This window comes from Notamacropus eugenii, chromosome 5 (assembly GCF_028372415.1).
Source record: "Notamacropus eugenii isolate mMacEug1 chromosome 5, mMacEug1.pri_v2, whole genome shotgun sequence".
Taxonomy (NCBI): Eukaryota; Metazoa; Chordata; class Mammalia; order Diprotodontia; family Macropodidae; genus Notamacropus; species Notamacropus eugenii.
The window spans coordinates 425,166,881-425,177,138 of NC_092876.1; the positions used below are offsets into that span (position 1 = coordinate 425,166,881).

Below are 10,258 nucleotides of genomic sequence, written 5' to 3' on the forward strand. Positions count from 1 at the left end.
CCATCACCCATACCGGTCATATATCCAACATTCTGTACCCATTGTTCTTCCTCTCTCCAGCAAAAGGAGAGAAGTGCATTTCCCTGTCTCTCATTTTAAAAGAGAATTGATCATTACATAATACCCAGCAATTATTTACAATGTCATTGGTGCAGTCCATATGTATATTAATTTCCTGGTTCTGCCTACTTCATTTTGTATCAATTCATACAAATCATGTTTCTTTGAATTCCTTATAGTCATCATTCCTTATGGTAAACTAATATTCCATTACTTTCATATATCACATCTTTTTTAGAAAGTCCTCAGTCAACAAGCACCTTCTTGTTTATAATTCTTTGCTGCCACAAAAAGTACTATAAACTACAAATATATCATAGATATATAATTATAAATATATATACATGTATACATAATCATACATACATGTGTATATATACATATCTATATTTGTGTGTGTGTGTGTGTGTGTGTGTGTGTGTGTAGTATAAGTTCAAATTGCTATTTCAAATAGTTGGACTTGTTGAATCTTCAGGGTTGTTTTATTTTATATTTCTCTAATGACTAGTGACTTGTAGCAATCTTTCAGGATATCCTTAATACTGAGGAAGCACAGTAAGGTCTTCTTTTCTTCTAAGAATAAAATTAAGAAATAAATATTATTTCTTCTCCTTGCCTAAACACCTTGCTCCTAAACTTTGTCTGTACTTAATCAGGTTCCAAAGAGACAATGTCCTACTACAGTGACACCTACCTTCTTTGTTCCACAAATCCATTCGAAAACAACAATAATAAAAATGTGCTGTGAAGCTCCAGGGTAATTTAATACAATACTCAAAATATTCTTTCAGATTTATTTATTAAGTGCTTGCAATAACTTCAATAAACTTTTACCCCAAAAGCTCCAAATTGAAACTGAAGCCATATAATTATACTGATAAAATAAAACATTTTATCCTATTATTATACAACTCAAATTACAAAATTATTAAACCCTAATTTTAAAATAATTACACATTTTATGTAGGATATTATATAAGAATTAAAATAAATAATCCAGCAAGATCTTATATGCATATTTTTAACTATAAGACTTCATACTAAATTTCTCTATTTTATAAGTTATATAAAATATAAAATAACATTTTTAATGAAATAAGTTACAACTTGGAAAAATCTATATGCAAATCTATATTCTTGAAAATAATCTATATAAATTTAATTCTGATGCTGAGGTGTTTTCATGGTTTTCAAACAGCCCATTTATACTGTAAGAATGTAAATATTCCTAACATATTGATTGTGTGATTATACAGCTTGTGAAGTTCAATTATAAGATAACAGAGGGGAATAAAGGAGTTAATCAGGTGCAGTGTACAAAATGCAAATGAAGACATGCTCAGGTGTCCAACCGTCCCCTAGAAAGCTGTAAAGCCTTGGTGATCGTTTGGAAACAATTTGATGATAGATTAAGAACCTGCAAGAGTGTGTTGTACTTAGAAGTGGTCAGTTTGATGTAATCATTACATAAATACCAAAATGGTTGGTGCACATGATCATGGTGGTTTTGAATTGCTGCAAGAAAACCAACCTATAATGCCTGAAACATGTATATGTTTAATATCAGAAAGTAAAAATATTTTTGTACATAATTGGGCAGTTATTTACTTCTTAAGTTGACATTACAGCATGTTTAGTGTGGTACTCAAACCACTAAATAGGAACTACTGTCTTATTTTGAAATGCTTGACATATTTTTCCCCCATCAAATCTCTAATCAGTTCCTAGACTCTATCAGGATCAGAAAAGAATCCTTCCCACTGAAGTATATTAATGTGGTAACCAAACTAAGGTCAAGAACCATATTGTGCTTAGTCTTTCTTCACCTCAGACTATATTAAAAGGAAAATCCTCAGAAAGAGAGAGAAAAGAAGGAATGTCCTTTGGTCAACCAAAAGACATGCCCCTTGATTTTTTTAAAGATTAAATCAAGGGAGGTGACTCTTGTTCACACTGGACCTGATTAGGTTTCAAGAAAGTTAGATCATCTTCCAAGGGTTTACTTCCAAGCATGAACATTTTTATTATTCTGCTTGAGCAAATCAAATAACCCTAAATTTGAGATTTATATGCAAAACATTGGCTATGACAGAGACTTTTTAATAAGCAAAAGGAAACTCAGTTTATATGTATCTCTTGTTTGAATAGATAATTAATACATTTCCTTAATAACAGCTAATAATAATAACAGCTTGCCTTTATAAAATGTCTTAAGGTTTACAAAGTGCTTTATATCTACTCATTCATCAAATCCTTACAACAACCCTTATTTATCCCCAATTTACACATGAAGAAACAGACATGGAGAAGTTACGTTTCTTGTTCAGGGTCACACAAATAGTAAGTGTTTTTTGGAGGGTTGTTGGAGGCAGAATTTAAATTTAGGTCTTTCTGACTCCAACTCCCAAGCTATATCCACTATGTCACATAGCTGCACAGATCTGTGCCAAAGTCCAGACTCCTGTGTTTTTCTTGAACAATAGTTTACTGTTCTTCTTTTGAGAACTCTTAATATCTTTAGACTACTTATCTTTTGGAAAATCACTCTTAATCATGTGTATTTTTGTTAATTCCCTTCATGTCTTGGACAACACATCCTTATCAAAAATATCTGATGCAACTATTTTCCTATTCAATAGTTTCCTTTCTTAGCAGAGCTGCATTGACTCCAGACATACAGAAGCTTTTTAATATTATGGATTCAAAATTTTCTATTTCTATGATATATTCCTGCCCTTATGTACTTTCCTGTCTAGTAGGAGGTACAGGGGTATTTGTGAGTGTGTGTGTGCGTGTGTGTGTGTGTGTGTGTGTGTATACAGAAAGAGAGAACAGTATGCTACATTTGTATGTAAGAGGGTCTGCTATATGTGAAAAAATGCCTCTGATGCCACTCCTCATTTAACATGAGACTAAGAGTCAGTTTCCTGGAGAGCTTTGATGGTGTGTAAGTGCCTTGATGATGGAAGGCAACTATGGCCAGGGAGTGAATTCTTGGAACGTTCATAGATATTCCACAACTGGTTCCAGACTGCAAATCATTTGGTAAATGGCAGCTGCTTGACTGGCTGAGTAGTTAGAATTGGGGGGGGGAGGTGCCTTTTCTAATGCCATCTGCTTGAGCTCTCACCAGTTTATTCTTTCATCATTACATTCTAGTGACTGGCGCCCCAGCTCCATTTAATTATTTAGTATAATTAGCTTCTTGCAAAGAGATATTTCCTATAAAGAACAAAAGTACAAACACTTTCTACTTAACACCTCAGGGGCACGCTCCTCCCTATACCACCAAAGTTTCTGGGAAGAACGAATTCAAATTCAGTACAGTTTTTTGCATAGCACTGACACCAACAAGTTCATGTGCAGAGATATAACATGATTGCTAAATAAGTCCTTGTATCAGCTACCACTGGGCTAGGTCCCAAAGATTACTCCAGAAGATCACTCCTTTCTCTTTGGGCTATTAATGCCAAGCAGGATGAAACCCAATATGGACTTGGGAACAGAATTTTAGATGACCCCTGGGCTCCTAAAAGCTTGTTCTTCTGGTCTTTAGAAATTCACAAAGTTGTAGTGTCCAATCCATTCACCTAAAGTAGAAAGTAAAAAATGTGGAGGTAAAGGTCCAAGGTCTGTATAACAGGACCACATATTGGCCTACAGAGATTCAGAAACAAAAAACAAAAAACCAAGAAGTTGAAGAGAATAGTCAAGGATCTGGTCAGCTATTGCTTTTGGAATTCTAGTTATCCAAGCAATCAAGAAGATTGCACCACATGGTAAGCGGATCAGAGCCATTTCAAAATGTCTCTGATGCCCTCTCCAAGGCATTTCCATTACACATGATTATGCCTATCTAAAAAGCAGACTTTTAAGCCTCTCCCAATGTGGAGTGGCATCATCAGCCTTCTGAACTGTGCCAGATCTCCATTTCACATATATAAGGACAAATTCTTCCTCACAGATACTTTTCTCAATCCTAAACCTTCTTGATCTCTATACAGCCTAGAACACTGTGGATCACCCTTTTCTCCTTGAAACTAGTTTTCCTCTAGGTTGTCAAGATCTTTTTCTCTCGTGCTTTCCATCCTACTTATGTGACCACTCCTTTTCAGGCTCCTTTGCTGGGTCTTCATCCAGATTATGCCTCCTAATGGTGGGGGTTTTCCAAGGGTTTCTTATATCTTCTCCCTCTATATGATTTCATTTGGTGATCTCATCAGTTTCCAGGAATTCAATTACCACTTCTGTGCAAATGATTCCCAGATCTATTTAGCTAGTCCTTACCTCTCTGTTGACCTATAGTCTTGCATCTACAACTGTCTATTGGGCATGTTGAATCAGATGTCCTATAAACATAGTAAACGCAATATGTCCAAAATTAAACTCATTATTGTTTCCCCAAAACCATTCCTCACTTCTTAATGTCCTTATTATTGTTAAGAGCACCATCATCTTCTCAGTCACCCAAGTTCCCAAACTAGAGGACAACCTCTATTATTCACTCTCACCACCCCACCCCATATGTAATCACGTGCCAACTCTTGTCCTTTTTAGCATCACAATATCTCTTGTATCACAATATCCTTTCCTTCTTTCCTTTTCACCATGCTAGTGCAAGCCCTCATAACCTCACACCTTAATTATTGCAATAGCTTTCTAATTATTCTGTCTGCCTCAAGTTTCTCCCCACTCTAGTCTATCCTCCACTCAGCTATCAAAGTGATTCTCCTAAAGTACAAGTCAGACCATGTCCCCTCCCTATTCAATAAACTCCAGTGGCTCACTATTATATCCAGGAACAAATATAAAATCCTATTTGGCTTTTATAACAGTTCATAACCTGGCCCCTTTCCAGTAACAAATATAAAATCCTGTTTGACTTTTAACAGTTAATAATCTAGCCCCTTCCTACATTTCTAGCCTTCTTCTACCTTGCCCTCTTCCACATACTCTGAGATCCAGTGCCACTGGACTTATGGTTCCTAGAACAAGACCTTCCATCTCCCAATTCTGTGCATTTTCCCTAGCTATTCTCCCCCAGGTCTGGAATTCTCCCTTCTCCATCTCCTGACTTCCTTCAAATCTCAACTAAAATTTCACCCTCTGCAAAAAGCCTTTTCCATTGTCTCTCTTCTGAGATTACCTCCAATTTCTCCTGAATATGTCTCGCTTTATATCTTTGTGGTTTTGATTGTAGGCATTTTTTAGTTATTCTCCTTTTCTGAGTTTGTGTCTTGGTCATTTCTGGCATAATAAAAAGTACTTTAGTATGCTTTTTTCTTTTACTTACTCATTTTTGTTACTGAAGCACCAGGAGTTGACTTCTAGATCTTCCCTACTATAGGGATCAGATGAAGTGGCAGACTTTTGCCTGCAATCAAAACCACAAAGAAATAAATAACCTTGGGCTAAAGAAACAATTAGAATTCCTAGAAGAAATAATGCAAGAGGCTTTTAAAAGCTTTAAAATACCATTGAGCTATTGAGGAGAGACTTGGGAAAAGAATGAATAGTTTAATGCAAGAGGTACAAAACCTTACTTTAGTAACAAATTCCTTAAAAATTAGAATGAACCAAATAGAGGTTAATGATTCCAAAAGATAATAAGAATTATCATAACAAAGTCAAAAGATTAGGATCACAGAGGAAAATGTAAGGTGTTATATAAACTAATCTGTAAAACAGTTCAAAGAGAAAAAAACTTAAAAATCTTTGAATTAGCTGTAATCCTTGGCTAAAAAAAATGAACCTTGACATCAAATTTCGAAAGAATTAAAATTACCTAGACACATGAGAACAAGAGGGCAATATGAAAACAGAAAGAACCTGCCAATCACTTCCTGAAAGAAACCCTAAAATGAGAACGTCTAGGAATGTCATCTCCAAAATCTGAGGTTACAGATTAAAAAAAACAACAACACAAAATTCCACAGTAAGGAAGAAATAATTTAAATATTAATGAACTACAGTCAGAATCACACAAGATTTAGCAGCTACCACTCTAAAGGAGCAGAAAATATGGAGTGAGATATTCCAAAACGCAAAAGATAAAAGACTACAACCAAGAATGACAAAAAATAAAACAAAACCCAAAGCTAGCAAAACTGAATCTAATTTTGCAAGGAAAAAAATAAATCTTCAGCAAAATAAAGGACCTTCAAACACTCCTACAGAAAAAAAACCAGAGCTGAAAAGGAATTTTGAAGTAAAAATATCAAAGTCAAGAGAAAAATTAAAAGGTGAATAAGTAAATAGTCAGAAAGGTCATCGTAAAAATGAATTGCTTACATTCTAATGGTAGACGGAAGTAAAAGAGTTCTTTCAGAATCTTAATGTTATATGGGGTTATAGAGGTAATCAAATGAGACAGAAGACCTATGAAGAGTTTTGTTGTATTTTTAACAAGGCTATAAGAAGAAAAAAAAGAAGAGGAATGGTTATAGTAAGGGACAATGGGACAAAGAATGGAGGAATTTATAATCTTACATACAACTGTGGAAGAAGTAAAGGGAGCTGGTATCAATTGAAAGTAAATTTCATCTAAATTGGTCAAAAGAGGACAGAACATATACACACACAAAGGTTTTGGTGCAAAAGTACATTCAACTCAACAGTGAGACCTACAAGCCTGAGAAAAGAAGAAAGAGAAAAGATTAAGGGAGAGATCAGTAATAAAAAACAAGCCCTAAGTTTGGAGAGGGGATAGTAAAGATGAAGTTAAAAGGACAGAAAAAAAGGTTAATCATAGGATTATATTTGTTATAGAGAGGCACAAGACACATGAAACCATCTATTCCAATGCCCACATTTTATAGATAAGGAAACTGAGTCCTAAAGAAAGCAAATTACTGACCTCGGGTTGCACAGGAAATAAGTTGTGTTAAGCAATGTTTAGAGCACATGTAAACAGAGGAGTCCAAGTAAAGAATAAAGAGAAAGAAGGGAATAGAACTCTGGAAACCCTTTCCACTCACATCCCAAACGTTGAGTTAGGATATTTCAAATGAATTTTTATTTCTCTGTGTTCAGATTACGGGGTCTCTCTAAGACCATGCACTCACTTTGCTTCTTGGGAGAGAGAGAGAGACAGAGAAAGAGAGAGAGAGAGAGAGAAAGAGAGAAGACTCTTTAACTGCATCCCTTTCTGTGGTAATATGATTTCAGGGGAGACTGGTGCTCATTTTTAATGTGTTAAGGAGTCACTGGAGAAACTCACGCAAATTCAAGATTTACTTCAAGAAGTTTCTTGAACATTGCTGGAAAAACAGGTTGTCTGAATCAAAAGAACTCTAATTGATGAGAAACTTTGTGAGTACAAAAATTGTGTCATTTTTAATCTTTGTAAGTCACCCAGTGCCTCATTTTAGGGTTCTTGAAAGAGGATCCCAGGGTAACAGAAGTATCAGCATATTTTTGCCATGCTCAGGATACATCAGTTATGCTCTTGGCAATGAATTGTCTTCTAAGGGCCAGACTAGTAAAGCGCAGAGGTGCTTCCAGTGTCCTGGCCACTTGGTGATAAATTCCTGGCCATGGCCATGCATGAAGAAAAGAAAAACACGAAATAACCTTCAGTTCTCTATTGTCCCCTTCTACATAAGCAGTGACAGTGAAATAGTGTCAGAAAAGTAGATAGCAGAAAGAACAGTGATTTCAAAGTGGGAAAGACTTGGGTTCTAATCCCAGTTCTGCAACTTATTTCCTGTGCAACCCAGGGTCAGTAATTTGCCTTCTTTAGGACTCAGGTTCTTTATCTGTAAAATGTGGGCATTGGAATAGATGGTTTCATGTGTCTTGTGACTCTCTATAACAGATATAATTCTATGCTCTCCTTACTAAGAAAGTGCTAAGAATCACACAGTTGTTAAGAATACCTATAAAGCATTAACTTAGTTGTCAGTATTCTAAATTTTAAGTCTTTGTGAAGATTTCTTGAAGCATTGAATCTTATTAATCTTGATGTTCTCACAGTAGATGAAGCCAGAAAACAGAATAACTCACAGGTTATCCTTGGTTAGACAAAAAAAAAAAAACAGGAGTCAGTAGACTGGGTTTTATCATACCTCTAAAAAGTAGTATTTCATGGAACATTTGATCATCTCATATCAGCTTATGATAAGTTCAAAAAGGCCATCACAAAAAATAATTGAAGCTTATATGCCAAAACCTATTGCAGAAGATAGAGAAATTTCATGCAATTGATTTCATGTGAATTAAATCAATATATACTTTGATATTTGATGACTTCCACAAAGGTGGAAATAGATTAACATGGTAAAAAAATTATGTTGGAAAATATGATTTGGTTAAGGAATGAGAGAGTCCAAAAAAATGGAGACTAAGAAAAAGCCTAATATGTCTACATGATGAATCTTTCAAGAAAGGAATCCAAAAGCCATAGATATAGCAAGTACCAAATACTATCACCCTCCCTCCAAAATTTGAAGTGATTATATTTTAATAGAGAGGAAATGATTCATTTGGGATGTGGGAGTAATTCCTGAATCAACTGTGTGTAATTACACAACCAATTTGTTAGAGCAAGGGTAGAAATTAATACAAAGCTAGAAGAATAAAAATGAAAGACCATATAGAACTAAAGTAACTTTAACCTGATAATTTAAATAAGTTATGGATACCAAGAAATAGAATGGAGAAAAATATATTGATGCCAAATACAATAACTTTATTTAAAATTTAATGAATTCAAGTCAATGATCACAATCAGGAAATCAAAAGAATCTAAAACCCAGCTTATTCAGTAAATACAGTTCTTTCTTTAAAAACAGAGCACGACAAAAGTCAAGGACAACCCCAATATAGAATATAAACTAATCTGTAAAAACTTGTGGAAGAGCAAGGTGGAATAATATTGCCTTATGAATAGGAATCAACAGCATGAAAAATCTACTTGAAGCAAATTTGACAAGATAAACCATTCAGCAAGGTTATTCCCCCAGCATTTAAACTGGTTCTCAAGTTTTAAGGACTGACTATATGCTCGGCACTGTGCTTTGGTATCTATGGATACAAAGAATACCAATTGTCTTGGTGGTTACAAAGGCCTGTCCCTAAACACAATTTAAAAAAAAAGAAAAGAAAATCCAGCTTCTCCCCTAGAAGGATATCTTGGTCCCTAACAAAACTTGTAGGGCTCTCTCCATAAGGACCTGGGATTGATTAACTTACCTTTTAAAAAACTGCCCTGGTTGAAAATTCCTCTGGGATTCGGTAAGATATGGGGTACCTGAATTTTCCCTCTTTGTTGTTGTTGTCCACCTTCATACACAATGTTGGGGTCAAGGTAGACTGTGACCATCCTATATGAACTGAGAAGTCAGGCACAAATAGCAAAAAGAAATTAAAAAAAAAAAACCACCTTGCAATTCTCCAACACATAGAGCACCCAAGATTTCCCGTCTGTAACACATAAAGTAAATCAAATTATTTCAGTATAACAAGAAAGTTAGTTCAAAAGAGAAACAGACTCATAAAAATCCCAAAGAGATACAAGTATCCCCAAAGGGGAATAACTGAGATTGATTTTTAATCCAACAGAGAAACTTCATTATATGACACCTCAGACCATAAGAATCCCTGGACAAGGTGTCTGGACCCATATCAAAATAGAGTAATCTAGTTATGCTCAACAGTTTGTCACTTTTTGTTTTAAATGAAGATGGTTGAGTTCTGCCAGAGTACCTTAGGTAAATTGCTAGACATTCAAATTCTAAGGATGCATCACTGATACCACTCATGCTAGCTTCCTTCTTCAGAATGGATACAGCAACACAATAGTTATCAAAATAGAAATATTCAACCAAAAAATCAACTCAAAGAACTGGTCTGACTTATAAAGTAGACACATTGGAAAAGTGACTGTTAGTTATAGTCTAAAACAAAAGAGAAAGGCTAATTTTCTCTGATGGATTCCTATAAAACTAAGAGACCCAAGAAGAATCCCAGACAAATATGTCCAATGGGTCCCTACAAACACATACGGGACCTAAATATTTTCCAGGTGAAGCCCTTTCACCCACTCCCCTTGGATCTACTCCTACTTTACATTCCCCAGAGGGCAGCTGTAATCTTGGATACTAAGAGTGTACCCTCTGGAACTATTCTTCTAAAACCACAGCTAATGAGCCCATACTGATAGGCTTACTATTAATGGTTAACCAGTAGCTTTCTATAT

The 10,258-nt window shown here is 35.1% G+C and overlaps 1 long non-coding RNA gene across 1 annotated transcript; it reads right to left on the reverse strand.

Moving 5' to 3' along the window:
* Positions 1-1,168: 1,168 nt before the first annotated feature.
* LOC140507099 (uncharacterized) lies at positions 1,169-9,684 on the reverse strand. Its single transcript, XR_011968198.1, has 3 exons — positions 9,253-9,684; positions 5,354-5,434; positions 1,169-3,650 (listed from the first exon to the last, which is right to left on the reverse strand). It is a non-coding gene; the product is annotated as an uncharacterized lncRNA (long non-coding RNA).
* Positions 9,685-10,258: the final 574 nt, after the last annotated feature.